Raw genomic sequence first — 21,254 nt, 5'->3', positions numbered from 1 at the left:
TGCTGCATTTGTTCAAGTGTATAATATTAGAGGCCAAATTATATGTGTGAATTTTAAGAAATGTTATGCTGCATTAAGAATAAAAATAATTTTGACTTAAAAAAGTGCAAACAGTGAGATAGAGACAGGTAATGAGGAAGCTAATGAATGGTGCCCCCAGCATCAAAGATTGGAGAGCTAGGATTTAGATGAGTGGGTGCATAGGAATGGGAATTGCACACTGGTGGACAGAATCCTGGCTAGTTTGAAAATGCAAGCCCAGTATATGAGGAGTGGATTTCTAGTGCCTGGACTTTGATAAAGCAGATTTCGCTCCACCGTGGGAGGGCCTCATCAAATCAGTTCAAGTCATTAAAAGACTGACATATCCTGAGAAAGAGAGAATTCTGCCAGAAGCCTTCAAACATGGGCTGCAACATCAGCTCTTCCCTGAGTCTTCAGCTTCCTGACAGACCCTGAAGGATTCAAATTCACCATCCCCCACCCGCAATCTCAGGGGCCAATTCTTTCTAATAAATCTCTCTCCCTGGTCTATCTACATTCACAACACACACACACACACACACACACACACACACACACACTTGTACTATTTGTTTTCATGGAAAACCTGACTTCTAACACTTACTGAGAAAAAGAAAAAAAATGAAATCCTTAAAACTTGATATAAACATGAGGTATTATAAAAAGTCTGGAACCATTTTCTTAAGTCAGAATAGAAAACTTTTTAAAACATTCAACCCCAAATGGACCAAAGACCTAAAAGTAACATTTGAAACTGGTAGAGGCAAACACAGGGGAGAGGTTTCAAGACAGAGGCGCAGGAGCACAGATGGCAAAGCAAAGGAAGACTGCACACCCACCCACTCCATGGTTCACAAAAGAACCAAGGCACACCGCTTCTGTAAGAGGTACTGCCTCAATGTAATTCAATATTGAACAGTCAGACTCAAGAGAGATCCATACATTATGAAATTATGAACAGAGGATGAGAAAGAATACATCTGAGAATCACAGCCTGTGGGACATGAGTCCCATGTTTCTCCTTTGATGGCAAAGTAATAAAACTTTTTTCCTTTTTCTCCAAACCATGTCCTCATTTTAGGGTTAGCATCAGAGACAAGGATGGAACTTTCAGTAACAAAACTGGTACCCCAGGTTGAATCTGAGAGCTGCCCCTGCTTCAGCTTTCTTGGTAAGCCTGGCTCTCCAAAGAGCCCCACTTTCATGCTAAGGATGCAAGGTTGCTGGAACACTTGAGAGTTAGGAGATGGGTGAGCTTGCCTGGTAGAACCAGAGGAGGCATTCCTGTGAGTAAAGGGAAGGGCTGAGGGACCATCCGAGAAGCTTCTGAAGCTCTTTTTGCTTTGGGGAATTCCCATCTCCTCTCCCCAAATGGTACAGGTTGCTCCATCATAGTCCACTTTGAGAAAAATGAAACTGAACTCAGTATAAGTTGTGACACCCTTGGCCATCTGGTAAGTCCCCCAATGTGCATGCCAAGATCCCTCATTCCACACATCTGTTTTCTCTTCGTGAGAATTTTTAAGGCTTACTAGGATGAGGCCGGTTCTAAAAGCAGCTTCTGGTGTCCCTTGTACCTCTCCCCTGCCTGCAGCTGAATCTGCTCCACCAGATGGGATCTCTATCCCCTGGAAGAAGCCCTTGAGTACTCTGCCAGCTGGCTTGGTCCCCGCTCTGCCATTCAGAGTGTGTCTCCCTCCTGGGATCCTCAGCCTCCAAGCATATCAGTGGGTGTAATGAGGATGGAACCGAGGACAGGATCACCTCACTGAACACACATATGAAGGTGTCTCATCCCACCTCTGACAAGCCAGGACCCACAGGATACAGAGAGGATGGCCTCCTGGCTGTCTCCTATTAATAACCTTCAGGTTACTTTTTGAGGGAAGATAAACATCAGGTCACTTTTAGAGGCACACCAATCAGAATTACTTTTGGTTTCTCAGCAGAAAATCAAAATTACAGAAGGTTTCAAATGACAGGTTCCAAGCCCTGAAAGAACATACCTGTCAACCAAGATGGATATATCTAGAAAAACCAATCTTCAGAAGCAAATGAGGAATAAAAACTTTCCAGGAGAAGTAGAAACAAAAAGAAATCATGGCTATTAAATTGGCACTAAACAAAATACACCAAGAGCTACTACACAGAGAGAAATAAAAAAACTACAGAGCTCACAAATGGACAGATCTCATTTGAAGTGTAGCCAAGCATGTGAGATACAGAAACAAATTCTACATCAGAAAACACAAAAGGAACTACCAAACATCTCTTTATAATAACACCAAATGTAAATGGATCTCTACTTTCCAATGAAAAGATACAGGCTGACACAACAGGTCACAATACAATACCTACATATATGATGTTTGGAAGAGACTCACATTCCATTCAAGGACAGCTACAGACAAGTAAAAAGGATGGAAACAGACAAACCATGTAAATGAAGCCCCCAAGAAAGCAGGAAAAGCTACTCTCATATCTGATAAAGCAACCTTCAAGTTAAAATTAATCAGAACAGGCACAAATTTCACCTCATATTGGGCAAGAGAACAATAGAACAAGTAGATACAATGACAACAGATATTTATGCCCCAATCATCAGTGCCATTAATTATATAAAAGAGACACTTCATGAGTTAAACTTTCAGAGAGACCAAGGTACAATAATTCCTTGAATCACATAATAATGGAATGAAAATAAAAATGTACACCAAAACCCCACAAGAACTAAATGAAGATATAGAGATTGAAAAATACATGTTTGAATGAAGAATGGATGATAGAAGAAATCAGGGAAGAAATTTGAAAAAAATTCTTAGATGCAAATGAGAATGGTGATACAATATACCAGTAACTGTAGGTCAGTATGAAGTTAGTTCTAAGAGGAATGTTTAAACAATCAAATGAGGCATCTAAAGGCCCTTAAGAAAGAACAAACCAAATCCAAAAAGAGAAGAAGGAAGGAAATAATTAAGATCAAAGCCAAAATTAATGAAATTGAGAATGAAGAAAATATAAATGCTCCACTAAACTAAGAGTTTTTGAAAACATAAAAAGATGGATAAGCCCTTAACCAAAAAAAGACTCAAATTAATAAATTCAGAGTTGAAAAAGTAGAAATCATCACACATATCACAGAAACAAAAAAATCATTATGGATTATTTTGAAAAATTATACACCAATCAACTGGAAAACCCAGGGAAAATGGGTACATTTCTACACAGCTATAATCTGCAAAAATTGAAGTCAGAGGAAAAAGAAGGTCTAAACAGACCAGTAACTAGCAATGAGAAGCAGTAATGAAAAGCTTGTAAGAAATAAAGCCCCAGGTCTAGATGGATTCTCAGCTAAATTCTAGGAGACTTCAGGAAGAACTCATGCCAGTGCTCCATGAAATGGAAAGGGATGGAATAAGTCCAAGTTCCCTCTGTGAAGTCTGTATCCCTCTAAGTCAAAACCAGATAAGGACACACTGAGGAAAGAAAACTGCAGACCAATATCCCACATGAACTTAAATGCAAAATTTCTTAATAAAATGTTAGCAAATCACATTGAAAAACATGTTAAGGGTATACAACATGACCAAGATGGATCAAAGAGCCAGGGATCAGACCAGAAATTATGCCTCCTTTAGAAGCAAATGGAGACTCAACACTCCAAGAATGACTTTCTTAATAGGACCCACACAATTCAGGAAATAAGGGCAAGAGTTAATAAATGGGTGTGTATTGAATTAAAAAAACTTATGCACAGCAAAGGAAACAAGATTTTGGAACCTATAGATTGAGAAAAACATCTTTGCTACTCTTCTGACCAAGAAATACAGAATACATAAAGAACTCAGAATGCTTAACATCAAAAATCAAACAATGCAATAATAAATAAGCAAAAGAAACAGACACTTATCAAAAGAAGAAATAAAAATGGCCAACAAATACATGAATAAATGTTCAATACCATTAGCAATTAGGGAAATTAACAACCCCAAGATTTCATCTCACTCCAGTCAACAAGACAGCATCAAGAAAACAAAGAATAATAAATGCTGGAGAATATGAAAAAACACAGCAACACTTACACACTATTGATGTGGCTGTAAATTAGTAGAAACTCTATGGAAATAAGTATGGGTGCTCCTCAAAACACTAGAACTGAAGCCACCATATTACCTAGCAATACCACTCCTTGGTATTTATCCTGAAGATTTAAGGTCATCAAGCTATAGTGATACATGCACACCCACCTTTGGAGCAGCACAATTCACTATATCCAAATATGAAACCTAGGCCCATCAAAAAATGGAGTAAGAAAAAGTGATATGTATTGCATGGCTCTCTCTTGTCCAGTGTGGCTGTGGAGTCTCGAACCAAGACCTCCAGAGACCAAGCTAGAAGCAGGTCTCATTTGATTACGTAGTTACCGAGTATATATACTTGGGCTGTAGCTAAGCAGATTATAGGCGGCCACCAATACAGTTTCTGGCCACTTGACCCTGCAACAACCAATCAAGGAGGAAGCCATGGAGCAAGCGCTGGGACTGCAACACGTGGCCTCACTCTCAGCCCCTGTGCCTATGGGGTAAGCAGTTTGCCGCTCACGTGCCCAGCACAAGGGGAGTGATTTGCCACACTGGTGCCCTTAATGTAAGCCATGTATGCAGTACTCCAAGCACTTGTCCCCACAATATGTGTGTGTATGTGTGTGTGTGTCTATACATAAACATATAATAGAGACTTATTCAGTGTAAAGTAAAATTAAATTATGTCAATTTGAAGGAAAATGAATGGAACTGGAGTCCCTTAAGTTAAGCAATATCTTCTAAAATGAGAACATCAACAGTTGGATGTTTTCTCTCATATGTGAAATCTATAGAAGAAAAAGATAAATAGAGGTGGCGGCTCATGAAAATTGAAGGAACATAAGTAGATTTGATGAAAGGGACTATAGGGAGGAAGCAGGAAGAGAAAGGAAGAGAATGATATTGTTTAATTATATTCTTATTTCTTGTGCAATGTGAATAAGAAAGAACAATTCTCACCAACACCAAAATAACCAGTTGCCCTTATGAGAGCTGGAAATACTGTGAAGGTTAATCTGATGCTATGTCAATATGAGATGTCATATGGCATGCTCTTTCTGTCAGCAAATACAGTCCTAGACTCAGAGGTGAGTCAGCTTCTGTGGTACCTGATTGATCTGGGATGAGTTCACGCCACACTCCAGAAATAAGAAAATGTCTTTTGGCCATGCCCAGTAAATCCCAGAAACCCCGAAGAAAGGAAAACCAGGAGACCAGATTCTAGGAAAGGCCTGGAAGGAGGTGGAGCCATCAAAACAGCTACAACCTAGATGGAAGGTACCTCACACCATCAGCTTTCTCTATGGCTATAAAGGTACAGGGCATACCAACTTGGATCCTTCTTGCCTGGGTAAAACCCCCCTCTGGATCCTGAAGAGACTCCAGACTCACTCACAACTTCACAGAATTCATCCTATGCCTGTGAAATTCTCAGAGACCTCTGCTTTTTTTTCTTTTTTTCCGGCATTATACCTCCTCAAAATCAGATCAGCAGCTCATAATTATGAAGTGAGGTTTGCTTGTTCTCTTTGCTGCTCCACTTCTGCCTTAGGACAAATTCTCCAATAACAAAGCCCCAGACACCACCACCCACACTTCTGAACACACACCACATTCCCCTCAGTCAGTCCTAAACAGAACAAGGTCCAAATGAGGAATGCACAGCAACACATTAGGGACCCCACCACCCACCAAAGGAACAGGGGAACACCCCAGCCCTCTGTACTCTACCAACCCTCCAGGACCAGCACAGGCCTCATTTTCTCACCCAAATAACCGCCCTGTGATCCTCCTGCCCATCAAGACGGAAGGAAAATTTCAGGCACCCAGAAAGAGCCACAAGGGCCCCCCAACAGCCCCCCACCACGCTGAGAGCACATCGTCAGTGTCAGTGCGCAATACACGAGCACCACACATTAATAATACAACAGGAGTCTCTTTATTGCACACGACTTGGGGTCACACCGTTCTCCCGTCACCATTCAGGTGCTCTGTCCCCCAACAGCCCACCTACGAGGGCCGTCAATCACGGTGTGACCACAGGGGACCCAGCACACTCCGCTCAGTGTGTTCCCTTCTGCAAAGTCACTAACGTCACGGGAAACGCGCGTCCTTCAGCCTAACAACCCTGATGCCAGCTGACGGTGTCCCCAACATTCAGAGCTTTCACAGCGACAAGGAGACGACCTTCACCACTTCCTCTGACACCGACAGGAGCCGCGGACCTGCTGACCAGGACCGCGCTTCTCAGGCACCGCACAGGTGCCCCGGAGCCCGGGCCCCACACAGGCTGCAAGGGTCACGGAGGGACGGCGCCCCAATGTGGGGGCCGCACTGGCCAACGGCCCCTCACTTCGGGGCCTGGTGCGGGCGGCCCACGTCCAGGGGAGGCCAGGACGGCGCTGCCCGGCGAGGCACAGGGGCCAGAGGACCAGGAAGGGACACCTTGGGGACGGGAGAGGCTCGCGGGTCCGGTACCTCGGGCCTCTGGGACTGAGTCTGGACGCCGCCTCGGGAGCCCTGCCGGCCGTTGGGAGCCCGCCAACCGCGCTCGCGCCTGCGCCTTGCCCCGCTGCAGCCCCAACGGACGCTGGAGCAGTTGGAGGGCGACCAGAGAGCATGCGCTTCCAGCCAAGCACGTGCGCATGCGCGAGGGGTGCAGGAGGGACCCGGGGGCGCCCTGCAGGAGGATGAGGTGGGTCGGGAAGCCTGCCAGGTGTCTCCAGCAAAGCGGCTCCTCCTCCAGAGCCTCTGGGCTGGCCCTTCTTTCAGCCTGAGCATCTTTAATGACGAAGTGATTTTCACTGTTATGACTTAGACACCGCCCTGTGCAGCCCTTGGGAGCTCTCTACCCTGAAGCACTGGCTCCCCATTTGGGCCCAGTGTTTTCACCCCCTTCCCACTAACTCCCTTTGGTTCCTGTTCACTCGTCCAGACATCAGTGTGTGCTTTCCTCCTAGTCCAGCTGCAGGTTCCATTAAAGAATTATAGGTCTGGGTAACACTCTGAAAACCCCATTCCTTGATTTTGCCTACTGAGCACATTATTGCATACGGACAGCCCTCCCACTATATACAGATGCCCACATGTTCTCTTTGACAGTTTTACTCCTATGTTTGATGAAGATTTGGCAATGTCGACCAATTTGGGCACACACCAAATGTATCCTCTTCCTTTTCTACGCCATGGCATATTTTTAGCCTGAAGGTTTCAAATGTATACTTGGATCCCATTGACCCTGAAATGCTTTATCCCAAAACAACAAACAAAAACAATCCTTTGATACTCTTTCTGGAAATTTAGGTAATTCGTATCATTTCTTTCCAAAGGATAATGTGGAAGACATGTCACGTGTGATGCTGCCAAGGTCCTAGGACGGAAAACCTTTACAGTAGGCGGACAGGGCCTTCAGCCATTCTGCCAATGTTCCTGATGACAAGGACATCCATGTTCACAGTGTTTTTATTTTTTTTTCCCTTCGGCAATCAATATGAGTTCAGGACTTTACAAGAATAAAGGTCAGATGGTAGGACAAAAGGATTTCAATGCTCCTTCCCATGGCCACTTTGCACAAATTGCATTTGTCCAGTGGTATTATATGAGCAGTTTGAAGCAGTGCAAGACTGATGGGGTAACACTGAAGCTCAGTGGCAAAGCACTGACCAAGAGTATGCAAGGCCCCTGAATTCGACCTTGGTCTAGCAAATAAAGCTTGCTTTGAGAATCTGAACTCCATCAGTCATTATATGAAACAACTAAAACAACTGTGGAATAAAAAGACAGTTTTTTCTACACTGCATAATTTATATCACTACTTTAAAAGAAAAGCTCCACGAGCTACTTCATCAATGACATCGATGTGGGGAATAACTACATAAAAAGTGAAAGAAGCTTGTTCTTAGTGCCTGAATATCATGGATTGCCTCCTCCCCCATTCATTGAAAAGACTTCTAATAAGGTGTTGAATATTTCTGAAACACCCAAGAGTCTGTTTTACAGACTGGGAATGGGATTTAAAAAAAAACACTTTATACATAAAATGCAATCCATACCCTTCAGTTTAGAGTAGGGGCCGTTCAGACCCATGACTGTGTGGCTCATGAGAGCCATAGCTCTCACCACTCTGCTGTGCATTTGAGAAACTACTTCAAAATGACCCAGAGGCACACACCACTTGTGTCACCATTGAATTGCCTAAAGGCAACTGGAGGTTCTTCTATACCTGTCAGAGCTCTTGATGGAATGTCTGCCCAGCCCCCGCCAGGCCAGCTGCCCTTGGCCCCTCCCCCTGCAGAATGTCTGGGTCCAACATTCCACTGGGGTTTACATTTAAACTTTGCCCAGCTTGGCTCAGTTGGACCCTGAGAATCTGTTACAGACAGGTCACTCTCTGGATCCTGTACTGACTTTTCCCACTGTGGAGACTGTGAGACACTGTGTCCAGTGTCCTGACCTTTGGAAGGAGGTGAGCCTGGAGGGTCAGGGGCTTGTTATCTGAGGAGCAGTCACCTCCCAAACCCTTGGGAGTTAGAATGGAGTACTTCCCCTGAGGTCAACTCACTGAGCAGAAGTAAGGGAAGGAAAGAGCCTTAGAGGATGCACTTGACATGGCCCAGGAAGCCCCAGGAAGACTGATACTGCTCATGGGGAGGCGGGCTCCTAAGACCCAGGTCCAGGCTACTCAGGGGAAATACATTGGGTCAGCAGAAGGGAGAGAGGCCAAGGGCTTGATTCCTTATACAATGGACACAGGTCACTGCATGGTTTTTTAGGCAGTCCCAGATGGTGTCACAGTGGTGGTCAGTTAGGGCTCCCAGGAGTCAAGATGCTGAGCCCTGTGCCCATTCCTAAGACACAGGGAAGCTGCCTGGGATGTCATTCTGAGGGGATTGACCGAGAGTCTCAGATCATAACTGGGCAGTGGTGAGGAGTGTTCATAGCTAGAAAACTGCCCAGTGGGTCTCATAAATGACCACAGTCGCAGTGTGATATACTCTCTGTGGGTGAGGCTGCAGGTTTCTCCAACTGCCACAGCCCAGGCCACCTTGCCAACTTCCTGCCCAGGAAAACTTCTCCTTCCATTCAGACAGTTGGTGTCCTTGATTCTTGAAGGGCAGGGCACCCAGGAAACCTCAACCAACATAGATTTGGGCCTCTGGGGGGTCTTCTGAATGGTTATCTCTGAGTGTAGGCTCAGCTCCTTGTTTTCAAATCAACAGGAAGACTTTGCTTATCTTCCTGGTTTGGTTGGTACTCCATGAAAAGGGAGCACATGTGGGGTGTTCATTTTCCAGGATCAGGTTTGAAGATGACTGGGTTCTCATGAAGACAGGAAGGAGAGTGGCACACAGTTAGGAAGGGTCCCCACACGTATTGTCATTGGAACTTAGGCAGGTGTCCTGATTAATATGTGCAAGTGTTGAAGTGTGGTGCACCTCCCATCCCTTGACTACACTCTGCAGAACGTCCTGGTGGACAGGGATGTGCTCCAAACAACCTTGCCACAGGTAGCAGCTGGCACAGGCCTGATCCTCTGTGACACTTTCCTTCCATTTATTGGGAGCTCAAAGGAAAAGGACCTCAGAATGACTCCAATTCCCAGGCCCAATAAAAACATGACAGTGGCCGTGAAAATCTCTGAAGAGCCGCACTGCTCATAATCCCACCACCTCCCATGATCCTCAGAAGCTGTTGCTGGTCATTCCAGGAGAGGATTTGGGGAGCTCAGTGTCTATCACATAGACCTCTTCCCTGTGTCATAGCAGGAACCAGTGAACACTGGGGACACAGCTGGCCAGAATCTGTCCCCCCACAGTGTTTGCTGTGGGAAGTGCTGGGAGAGGCACCCACATGCTGGGCGGGGTGAACTTCAGGATTCCTCAGCCTCTAGCTAGGCAGAGATCTTAATCAGGTGTTTCTTGTTTGTTTGTGGAAGCCTAGGAAAGAAGTGGAGGGGTACACAAGGAGTATTAGCAAATGGAAGGCTGAGGAGGTGGTGGGGCAATAATCTTTAGAACCCGTCACCTTCACAAACGACCCTGGAGTACCTGCATCTGCCCTCGAGAAGATCCCTTTCCTGTTGGCGAGCATGGGAGGGGCATGGTGCCACTGAGCAGAGTCACATTGATCCATTTCTAGGGAGTCACCTAGGAGGCCAATGGATTGTCTGCCAAGGATGCACAAGGGACCTCTCAGAGGCAGGGAAAGCTGAGGTGCCACAGTCCACTGACAGCCTTCAGGGAGCCCTGGTGTACTGGGAACCAGTTTTCTCAGGGTAGAACTATGACAAAGGGAACACAGCATGAAATTCACTCAGGGACAATTGCAAACTGCACAATATCCCTGCCAACAGGGCCCTGAGCTGTGAGCATTTGTCCTCAGATTCCCACTGAGTAAGAAACTGGGGGCCTGAATCCTGCTGCCATTCCCCCTCCTCCATTCTCCCCTTTCTTTGCCTCCACAGCATCTGCATTCCAGAGACCAGGCATGAACTTCAATCCTGGTGCCCACATGTCTGCGTTCAGGGGCCTGCCCTTTCTTCCAGCTGCCCCCGTGCCAACACACCAGCCGTTTTGGGAGCCGCCTCTGGCACCACGGGTGACTGCACCCATCTCCCAGGCTAACCCTCTGGTGCTGTCCGCTTACCCTGGACAACTATATGTGCCAGGGCTGTCCACCCTTGGACAATGTGGGCCACAACTGAGGCCAGCAGGGCCCCCTCATATTCAGAACATTGCCCACACTCAGGCACCCCTCAACTGGGGGGCCCCAGGGGTCTCCTGTGGGGGTGTGGAGCATCCTGCTCCATTCCTCGTGGCACCTTCTGGTGTAAGGACCACTGTGCCTGCCTCAGCAAGTGGGGGGATCCAGAACTATGGGATCCACTGGCACCTGGGCCTGCGCCCTCCAGCACCTCGGCCATTTGCCCAGGTGGCCCCCATCATGTTCCCAATGAATGCGCGCCAGTGGCCAGGTACAGTGTATGGGGCAGGTGCACCACCCATGTTCCCGGCTGCGGAGGTGCCACCAGAGGACTCTGGTGGACATTCCAGCGTCTATGAGAACTTCCGGCGCTGGCAGCGCTTCAAGACCCTGGTCCGCAGGCACCTTCCTCAGACTCCTGATGTGGAAGCATTTTCCTGCTTCCTCATGTGAGTGTTCTCCTCAGGCTCCCCCTTGAGCTCTGTGAGGAGGAAGAGCGTGGGTTGGAGAGAGGAGGCTGGGATGTAGGGGAACTGGAAGAGAGGTCCTGAGGTTGAGGGGACAAGCTGAGACCCTTACACTCCCAGATGTATCCCCTCACACCAGGGAATGAAATGTGCCTTATGTCAGGTGCCCATCACAGTCCTGTGAGGGCAGGAAATCTTTGTTTCCAATGATCATCACCATCACAGGAGGACTCAAGGTCAGAGGAGGTTCCTGGGGTAATGTGGGCCAGGAACTGGAGTTGGCTGTCTGACTCCACATAATGCTCCCTCCCCCAGTCATTTCACCTTCCACCATAGACCTGATTATTCCTGGCACAGAGCACATCCCAACCACAAGTGAGCTTAGGGGTGCTGGCCCCTAGACAGAACTCTAAAGATATCCACACACATTGTCATGAACTCCTGATTGGGACCCGCTGGTGATGTCACACTCAAGGGGATGCTGTCTTTGGACACTGCATGGGCTTGTTCATCTTTCCCCAGTTTGTAACTGTGCTCCCAGGCCATTCTGTGCACTGTCTTAGTCAGCCTGGGCCACCATACAGGATGCTGTGGAACACGTGGACACAGACACAGGCAGGCATTCCTTTCTCACAGTCCTGGAGTCAGGATTCCCAGGTAACGGGTACCTGACCTAAAGTCCCATGAACGCGCTCTTCTCCTTGCTGGGAAGACAGCTGGCTCACCTGTGTCCTCACATGACTGACATCTCTTCAGTGTCTCCTCCTTCTCCAGGAAGAACACCAATGCCCCCATGAAGCACCACCCTCAGGGTCTCATCTAACCCTCTGAGCACTAAAGCCAGGCTCCAGATCCCATCACACTGGGGTTAGGGCTTCACCAGGTGAATGTGGGAGGATAACCACATTCAGCACCTAGTACAGCACATCATAGAGGAATCCAAGCACAATCATGCTGGTCAATGCAGCCCTTGGTGTTCAGGTTGGCATGAGTGTCCTGGAGTCCAATGTCAATACTTTGAGGTGCACATGACTGGGAAGTAGTAATAAAGTTAGGAAGGTATGTTGGTCTGCCGATGAAGGAGGGTGACCTTGTGACACTGATCCTGATGAATTCCAGCCCAGTGCTTCGGTCTCTGTCCCGACGGGAGCCCACCATGACCATGGAAGAGGGCCTGCGGAAGGGTTGGAAGGAATGGCAGCGCACCAGCAACTTTGAACGGATGGTCTTCTATGAGACCTCACAAAAGTGAGCTAGCTTCCGGGGCCCAGAATCTAGGTGGGAATCCAGGGTTTGCACAGCAGGGTGGGTAGGGCATGTCACCTACCTATGTGTTGGCTCTGAGGCGTCTAGCTCTCCAAATTGCAGCTCCTTCTAGCTGAAGCGCTGGACATCCTCTCGACAACAATCCCAGAATCTCCAGCCTCAATGTTTGTGATTCCAACTGTGTCTTGAGGTTCAGGGTCCCAATGGGGAGGAGAAACCAGTCCAGCCACACTGACTCCTTCTCCTTTGTTGTCTGGGCAGAGGTAAAGAGTTCCACTAGCCTCACACACACCACCTGCCCGGGAACTGGCACCTCTTTAGAGTGGGGACTACTGGAGCTCATGAAAGTGGTACGCGTTCAAGCCAATGTGCCAGAAGGGGGTGGCAGTGAAGAGTGCACGGTCAGGGGCATCCAGAACCTCAGATGCCCTAGGACAGGTCTGCGATCTTTACTGCCTTTGCTCTATGAAATCCCAGACATTCCAACAAGTGAAAGGAAGAAAAAGAACCAGCCCTCCAAGGAAGCAACCCAATGTTCTCAGTTTAGCTTCCACCTCCACATGACCCCTCCTGTGCCTTTCTTTCCCAGGTGATCCTTCCAAGGCTCAAGGTCCCAGCCTCAGCATCCCTTAATTGGGCCAGGACCCTCATATACATCATTTCCCTGACCAGTTTCTGGAACTTGCCTGATCCATGTGGTTCCTGGCAGGGACAGGGGAAACAAGGGTCACCTAGGGGCTATGCCGCGTCACTCAGAGCTCATTCCCTTCAGGTGCTGGCTGATGTGGTGTTCCCTCAGAACGGCCATTCCTCCTATGTAGCAGCTCCCTCCTGGGCTGGCCTGGCCCACTTCAGGACACAGATCCATATCTCTGCCCCCAGCTCCTCCCTGGTATGGGGCTAGCACCTGCCTGCTATGGCTGACCTGCTTCTCAGCTCAGCCTGTGCCTCCCTTGCCCACCAAGGTTCATGGAGTTTGAGGCTGCGGAGGAGATGGAGGATCCAAGGATGCAGTTGACAGGGGTTTTCCAGTGCCGACCTCCTCCTGTACCTCCAATGCTGCAACTGTCAAAGCCGCCAGTCCTGGAGGCTTTCCAACGCCCAGGTAGGGTTTCCTCTTTCCCACAGGAGCCCACGACAGTCTCTGAATGGTGACAAGGGCTAAGGCAAGTTGTGGTCTCAAATAAGACCTTTTCCTCAGTGTGGGGGATTTGGTCTTGAAGCAGAACAGCCCCCAGCCCCTGAGGTCCCTGCCACCCAGTCTAAACTGCGTATTCACCCTTACAAGTACACAGCTCCTTTGTCTCCTTGTCTGTCCAAAGAACACACATATCATCTGCACAGGACTTGGGTCCTGGAGGGTAGAGAACATGGAATTTCAGTCTCTCTAAACGTCCTCCCGCTAGACTCTCCGAGATGGCGCATCTGGTGCACTGTTATATCCCTCAGGTCCTAGGTCAGGTTGCCTCATGCATGGCATGCCAGGTTAGGTCCACTGAGCCTTGCCTACTACCCAGTGTTTGGGATGAACACGGATCCCTCATTCATGCACCACTCTGGTCTTCCCTGTCCTAGGGTGCACCTCCAGAGAGACCAACCCCAAAATACAGCCCGCCTGCTCATTAACAGCCAAACCAAAGGCACCAGAGACCAAGGTGCCTGAGACAAAGGCACGCAAGACCAAGGCGCGCAAGAACAAGGTGGCCAAGACCAAAGGGCCTGAGACCAAGGCGCCTGAGGAGATCCCACCTGAAGCCATCCAAGAGTACATGGACATCATGGATGAGCTATTTGGGCCTACCACCTTTCCCACATGGGAGCCCTCCCACTTGTCCACAGAAGAGCTTGCTGAGATCTTGGGAGAGGAAGGACTGGAGCATCAGGCAATAGAGGATTTATACCCAGACTCAAGTCTCCTGAGCTACGTCGATAAGGACTTTATCAACAAGGTGGGCTGCGCCTACAATCTTGGTGTAGTCAAGGTTGCAAAACTCATGGAATTGATCATCTAGCACAGATTCTCAGCAGAGTTGGTGTGTGTATGTGTATGTGTGTGTGTGTGTGTGTGTGGGGGGGGGTGTGCATGCACACACACACACACACACACACACATGCGTGCCCTCTTCTAAATGTTTGTAGCAGGTCGTTGGGCTATAATAGCCCCATGGTGTAATGAGAATGGGATCATCATTGCTTCCTGTTTCTACTAGAAGTCTTCCTGACTTGGGGCTATTTACTCCCAAGGTCACTCACACTCTCTTCCTTCTCATCCCAGGCAGAGAACATAATTCACTCCCGCTTCCTGGAAGAAATACTTTCCTCTGAACCATGTATAGATATCTTGTCGCTAACAAAAGAGCTGGACCAGGAGGAAGAACTCACGCCTGCCCAGGTAGAGAGGGAAGTAGGGTCCCCCAGTAGACCAGGTAGGAGGTACACGGGTTATACTCCTCACAAACAATGGCAGGAACACCAGGGGTTGGGGAGAAAGAAAAGATAGAGAAGAGAAAGAGGCACCCCAGAGAACTATGGAGGTAGACAAACCAGGTTTAGGGGAGGTGGAGAAAGACACCACGTGGATAAGGCAGAGAGCAATACTGGCCAGCTAGGAGACAAAGGGACACAAATAGACAAGAAAGGGAGTGGCCACAGGTGGACAGAGGATCAAGGGATAGCACGTAGATGAGGAAGGCACAGGACCCTAGTCATGTGGCCCACAGGACGTCATCTGTCCCTATCCTACCTATGATCCATGTTTCCTTGAGTGACTTCACAGGACACAGGATGTAGAAGGGAAAGGAAGGAGACAGAAGATTCATGGATGGGTTCAGGGCATCAAGAAGAAAGCCCAGGAGGGTGGCCAGCAGAGACTCAGTCTGTCCCTTCACTTCCCACCTCCCATAGAAATGATTGTCCCAGTCCCTGTGGCCCATGTCATGCATGTAGAAGAGTTGGCCAGTGCCCATATTCTCCTTCAGCTTGTGAAGAAGCAGCTCTGCAGGGGCCTCAAGGTCATGGTATGTCCCAACAGGACTCAAGAGCTTCCCAGGCACCTGCCAACCAAGGTGCAGAGAAGCGGAAGCATCACACTGATCAAGGGGCCAGCATGGAGGACTGGTCCACAGAGGTGGCTTCCCAGGTCACGAAGAGGCGCAGGGCCATGGAGCCAGAGTTGCTGGGATCGAAGGACACTGCTGTCCTCCAAGGCCGTCGCGGGTCATCCTCGTTGGGGACCATCCACTCCAACCATCCTCCCCATAATTGCAGATCCTCCTCCTTAAACCTGGGGAACAAAGGCGTAGTGGGTCCCAGAAAAGCCACTTCTGCTGGGGGGCCACATAAGACAGCCAATGGCTGCAGTGTGGACGATGAGCTCCAAAGCCTGGATTTCCTCCTTATCTCCCAGCACCGCCTGCTGCCCTGGGGACTGTCCCAGAGCCAGGCCCCTCCAATAGAAACCCTGTGCTCAGGAGACCAAGCACTCCAGGCCCCACCCCCCAAGAGGGGACGCCTCAGCTCCCACCCTCCTCCAGGTGCCAGGACCATGAAGAGCGCTCTCACTGGACGCTCATGCAATGTGCAAAAGATACCCTGCACTGGGCCTCCCCTCCAGGTCATCGGAGGGCAAGGTGTGGACCTGGAGCTAGGTGGAACCTCACGGCCTCAGAAGAGAAAGTGTGTGTCATCTGGCAACCAGAAGAAGAGGCCCTGAGGACAGCAGTGTTGGCCGCTGGCCTCTGGGGTGGCTGCCCCTCAGGCAAGATCTCACCTTTGCTTCATTCTACACCAGAAGGGCCAAAGGTCTTCAGCTTGTGAAGACCTTCTTCCCCACACAGGGCAGTTCCTGCGGGTTCTCAGGAAAGTGAAGGGGGTGGGAGGGTACAGGGAATGTAGTAAGAGGGCAGGTGGGGGGCAGAAGGGAGGGTACTAGAGGGGAGGGTCACAATGTTCAAGCCTTGGTGGGAAGCTGTACCCTGGTGGACTGTCAGTTATAATAAAGGCAGTTTGGTAGGAAACATCTTCTGCAGCTGCTGCCTTCTGCCATGTGGTCTGTGCACGTCCATGCAGTGAGAACTGAGAAGAGATAACTCAGGTTGCCAGGACCAAGGGAGCACAAGCGTCCATCCACTGGGTCTTGTTTGCAGATTTAGACTGGTTCTTCCTCTTATCCTAGGACAAAACCCTAATCATCGCACCATTGAAAAGGCCTCTCTTGGTTTAGGGAATCTTCTCTGGGCATCCCTTCATGATCTGTGTCCCTTAAACATCTCTCTTACCAATTATCAGAGGGCCAGACATGAAGAGGAATCACAAAGAGGCAAAGCACATCTTCCTTGGTGGTGTAGCTCTGGGATCTGAGGACTGACATGTGGCTCTCAGACCGTAGTGTTAGTCCCCTGACACTGAATGTCATCAAACCCCAGCTCCTAGTGGCAGCAGTTCTCCTGTTGCTTTCCTGGGGGCAGCAGCCAGCCACTTCCAAAAATGCCCTGGAACTCATCTGACAGACCTAGCATCTCCTGTAGCTTGCCACTGCTCTGGGTCACTCTCTGTGCTGGCCACCTTAAGGTTGACCTGCACAGTTTGCCAGTTTTCAGTGCGACCAACTCGTCCTGCTCCAGTTGAGATGAGAGTCTGAATCTACAAACTCTACCCATCCCTAAGAGCCTTCATTAGGACTCATGCTGCAGCAGAATGGGAAGAGGTACAGATCATGAAGGGATGCGCAGCCACTGTTGGCATAAGGAGATGGGGAAACAAATTTATTTGAATTCAATAGATGGGCTCAAGCATGCAGTGTCCTAGCAGATACCCCCAGTGTTTCTGCCTAAGCATGGTTAGGGGAAGGACTCCTTGCTCTCCAGGCTTGGGACCACTTAAGGGCCCCCAAAGGGCGGAGTCATCTGGGGAGGACCTGCTATGGAAGCAAAAGGCTCTGAGTGAGCATGAGGCATTTGTGGCAGCCATGGCCATCACAGACAGGGGCATGCTTTTCTATAACATGCCTCTTGAGATCCTTGGTCCCTCCTGTGTCCTTTGGAAGGAGAGTCACTTTGGAGCCTTCAGTCCCCTGTGCCATTAACCAGGTTTCTGGCAATAAGCCTGGAAACAGTGGTTTTGTCTTTTTTCTTAGACAGCTTCTTTCTCCTCTCCTGAATGATCATGGACAGTGTGCTTGGACTGATCCCCAGCACGGCCATGGTCTTCCTGTGTAGTGGCCTGAGGAGAGATCATGGTATTCCTCCCACCCTCCCACCCCCTCTACAGTCCTGACCATGAACTCCCTGGGGACCCAGCAGCCTGGAGGCTCTGACTGCATCCCAAGGCAGAACCACCACTGACATAGCTCTGACCCTCCCTAGTGTCATCCCTGCCCTGACCACAGCCTGACCTGTGTTCCTTGTGGCCGTCCCAAATGTAACCAAGTTCTCCTACAAACCAATGAGAAAAAGAAACTGAGGCTACACAACATGGATTGCACATTTACAAAACCGGGAAGTTTGCAAAGGAGAATGGTTTAATTACAAGGAGGCTAAAGTTTAGTGCTCCTGATAAGAGCTGGAGTGAGTTCTGACATGCACAAAAGGGATCAGATGTGATGTAGTTTGTGGTCTGTCTGTGTAATCAAACACCATGGTTCTTCATAGGACACAGGTTCCATGGGTTTCACAGACAGGGACAGAATGTTTTCTCAAGTATTTCTTGACAACTTTGAGCCCTCCTATCTCATTTGGATGGAGAACTGCTTTGGAGGCTTCAGGCCCCTGTGCCATTAATCAGGTTTCTAGATGTAATTCTGGAAACAGTATGTGTTTAGACAGCTTTTTTCTCCTCCCCTGAATGATGCTGGTCAGCGAGGATGGACAAAACCCCAGCATGGCCATGGTCTTCCTGGGTAGGTGGCCTGATAAGAGGACAAGGTCTGGCTTCTAGGGGAAGAAGTCACAGCGCCCTAGGGAAATGTCAACTGACACAACCAGCAAGACCCACTCCCCCTATTACTGATGTGCTCTGCTTTCTGACGGTGACCACAGGGACTGGCCCCTTGTGGATGCATGCCCTTGGTTAGCTGCACCTTCATTGAAACTCAGTTGAAGAAACTCCTCCTGGTGTCTCTGCACTGGGTAGGCTTGGTCAGAGTCTCCTGTTTCCCGGGACCTTGGCCAGCCTGTGCCATGCCAGCCAACATCTGAGCCGTGGTCTGCTAACATCTTAAAATTTATACTTTAGCTCATTATAAAAATCTTGAGGAAGACCTTCTCATGACACACATCACTCATCAAATATTAGAATTCTAAGGTTTTCAGTAGACTTTCATAGACTTTGCCTCCATATCAGCAATAAATTCATAGACATAGGCAAAGAGGGCTGAACTGAGGGAAGGGGTCTAGAGAGATGCTCTAATATAGGGGGCAGTTATAAGGGGCTGTAGGGACTGCTGTCCAAGAGGAATTAGTCTGTGGAGTGGGTAGGAGCCCTCCTGGTTAGAGAGCTGTGTAAAGAAAGCCATGATGTCTCTCAGTTCTCTTCAGAGCAAAAGAAAGCTACATTTTTTTGCATGAGAAATTCATGTGGGCTGGGGCTGGGGCTCAGCAGTAGAGAGCTCGCCTAGCAGGTGCAAGGCCCTGGGTTCCATCCTCAGCACCACATAAGAATAAATAAGTCAAATAAAGGTATTGTGTCCAACTACAACTAAAAATAAAAATATTTTTTAAAAAGAAATTCATTGTGAGCACTTACCACCAAGTGGAATAGAAACCCTTAGGGCGTGGGCAGTAGTAGGGTGGTTTAGGCCTGGGGATGGGGGAGAAGGAGACATGGGAAGAGACAACTGATAGATGAGTTAGCTTTTGGTCACTGTGACAAAATACCTGAGAAAATCAAGTTCAAAAGAGGAAATTTAACTTTGGGTCATGGTTTTGTGGTTTGTTTCTTTGTTACATGGTAACTTGGACACATTGCTTCAGTCCAGCGGGAGAGCACTACACTATGGCAGGAGCCGTAGTGAGAATTCCTCTTCACCTCATGGCTACAAGGAAACAAATTGGAGGACATGGTCCTCTGCACATCAAGAGCACCCCACCCTCATGACCGAACTTCTTTCCATTAGGCTCTGATACTTACAGTTTCTGTCATTTCCCATTAGTGGAGATAACACCTCTGAAGTGGGGGTTTAGGATGATCATGTTTTCCTAGGTTAATTTTTAGGGCTGTAACACCTGCTTCTGTTGAAACCACTGACTTCCCTTGGGCCTCTACTGGTGTCTGATGGTGACCTTTAGATGTCTTGGGGCTGACAACCCCACAACTGGATCACACCCACGCCACCACTTTGGGAACCCATGTCCTCTAAAGAACAATGAAGTTGATTACTAATGACAGATATGACCCATTTCACCTCCAGTCACTTTCGTGCATGCCTGAACTCTCCCCAGTTCTTTGTTCCATAAATAGCACTAAACCTTGGCCACCTTGTGGTAAAATCATTGTTCTTTGCCAACCTCCCCATTCCAATGATTGGCAAGCCATGTGGTGCGTAGCTTCCTTTTTACATTTTTTTTCCTCATTGATTCGTAGGAGAACTTGATTGGATTTGTGCCAGCCATGCTCAATATAGGTCAGGCTGAGGTCAGGCTGTGTCACACACTGTGTCAGTGGGGGTCTGTCTTGGGATGGAGTCAGGACCTCCAGGCTGTTTGGTCTCCAGTGAATGCACCCATCAGGGCTTAGAGGGGACAGAAGGGGTGTGACTTGGGTTATATTAGGGACTGTCTATAGTTGGGTCAGTCCCAGGTCAGGGACAGGTCACACGCTCCACTCTGCACTCTGGATGGTCAGGGGCTGTGGGGACCTGAGCTGAGCCAGACCCTGCCTCTGGCTGCTGCTGCTACTGCTGTCGTCCCTGAACCCTGAAGTTTCTCTCCCCACACCCCCAGCCTTTCACACATACTGTGAGGGGCCAATGGGAATACCCGGGTACAAGAAGACCTGCAGCCAGTGAGCAGAGTTTTCAAGGAAGGTGTCATTTTTGCATTTATTTCTTATGCTTTTGCTTCATGTCTGACCATACACTTCAGGACTATAGGGAACTTATTTTATTTGCCACTGTCAGGAAAAAATATCAAATGGAGCAGAATTGGTTCTGGGCACTTGGAATGAAGCAAGAAGCCATTGTTAATCACATACCACTGGGAACCACAGCTCAACCTTTATCTGGGCTGCACCCCACCCCACCATGCTGACCCAAGTGGGACAAACTACCTGTTCCTGAAACACGATTAAACTCTTGATCTTCTGGACAAACCACTCCTTCCACCAAACTATACAGAGACTTAAATTGTACTCATGCCCCTTCCTACAAAATGGCTTATTTTTTCCAGCACGGCAGTCTTCATTCGTAACTCAGTGCTGTCATCCCCAAAGCCCTTGCTGTTAAGGCTCTCCATGCAGCCAGGATGCACTTGGGCAGGTGCCCAAGTTGTAGGTGTTGTCAGGTCTCCAAGGTGATTTGCACTGGCAACCCAACTCCACATTAGGTGCCTTCACCATTATCATACCATTTTTATTTTTCCCCTCAAAACAGTGTTATTGAAATATTATTTATATACTATAAATCTCACTCATTACAAGTAGACAATTCAATGATTTTTGGTAAATTCATGGATTTGGGCAATAATCACCTAACTTGCTATCTTCACTCTTGCCTCCACTC

General features: G+C 48.5%; 1 protein-coding gene and 3 long non-coding RNA genes across 5 annotated transcripts in view; 1 reads left to right on the top strand and 3 right to left on the bottom strand.

Moving 5' to 3' along the window:
- The window catches only part of LOC144370058 (putative serine protease 47), a 405,363-nt gene that overhangs the window by 57,057 nt on the left and 327,052 nt on the right, over positions 1–21,254 (top strand). The window lies entirely within an intron of this gene.
- Positions 6,023–7,888, bottom strand: LOC144370056 (uncharacterized). The gene is made up of 2 exons (XR_013429977.1): positions 6,585–7,888; positions 6,023–6,331 (listed from the first exon to the last, which is right to left on the bottom strand). It is a non-coding gene; the product is annotated as an uncharacterized LOC144370056 (long non-coding RNA).
- On the bottom strand, positions 9,643–10,435 carry LOC144370055 (uncharacterized). The gene is made up of 2 exons (XR_013429976.1): positions 10,154–10,435; positions 9,643–10,042 (listed from the first exon to the last, which is right to left on the bottom strand). It is a non-coding gene; the product is annotated as an uncharacterized LOC144370055 (long non-coding RNA).
- Positions 11,652–14,575, bottom strand: LOC144370054 (uncharacterized). Its single transcript, XR_013429975.1, has 2 exons — positions 12,603–14,575; positions 11,652–12,449 (listed from the first exon to the last, which is right to left on the bottom strand). It is a non-coding gene; the product is annotated as an uncharacterized LOC144370054 (long non-coding RNA).

This window comes from Ictidomys tridecemlineatus, chromosome 13 (genome assembly GCF_052094955.1).
Source record: "Ictidomys tridecemlineatus isolate mIctTri1 chromosome 13, mIctTri1.hap1, whole genome shotgun sequence".
Lineage (NCBI taxonomy): Eukaryota > Metazoa > Chordata > Mammalia > Rodentia > Sciuridae > Ictidomys > Ictidomys tridecemlineatus.
This window is presented reverse-complemented; position numbering and strand designations above follow the sequence as displayed.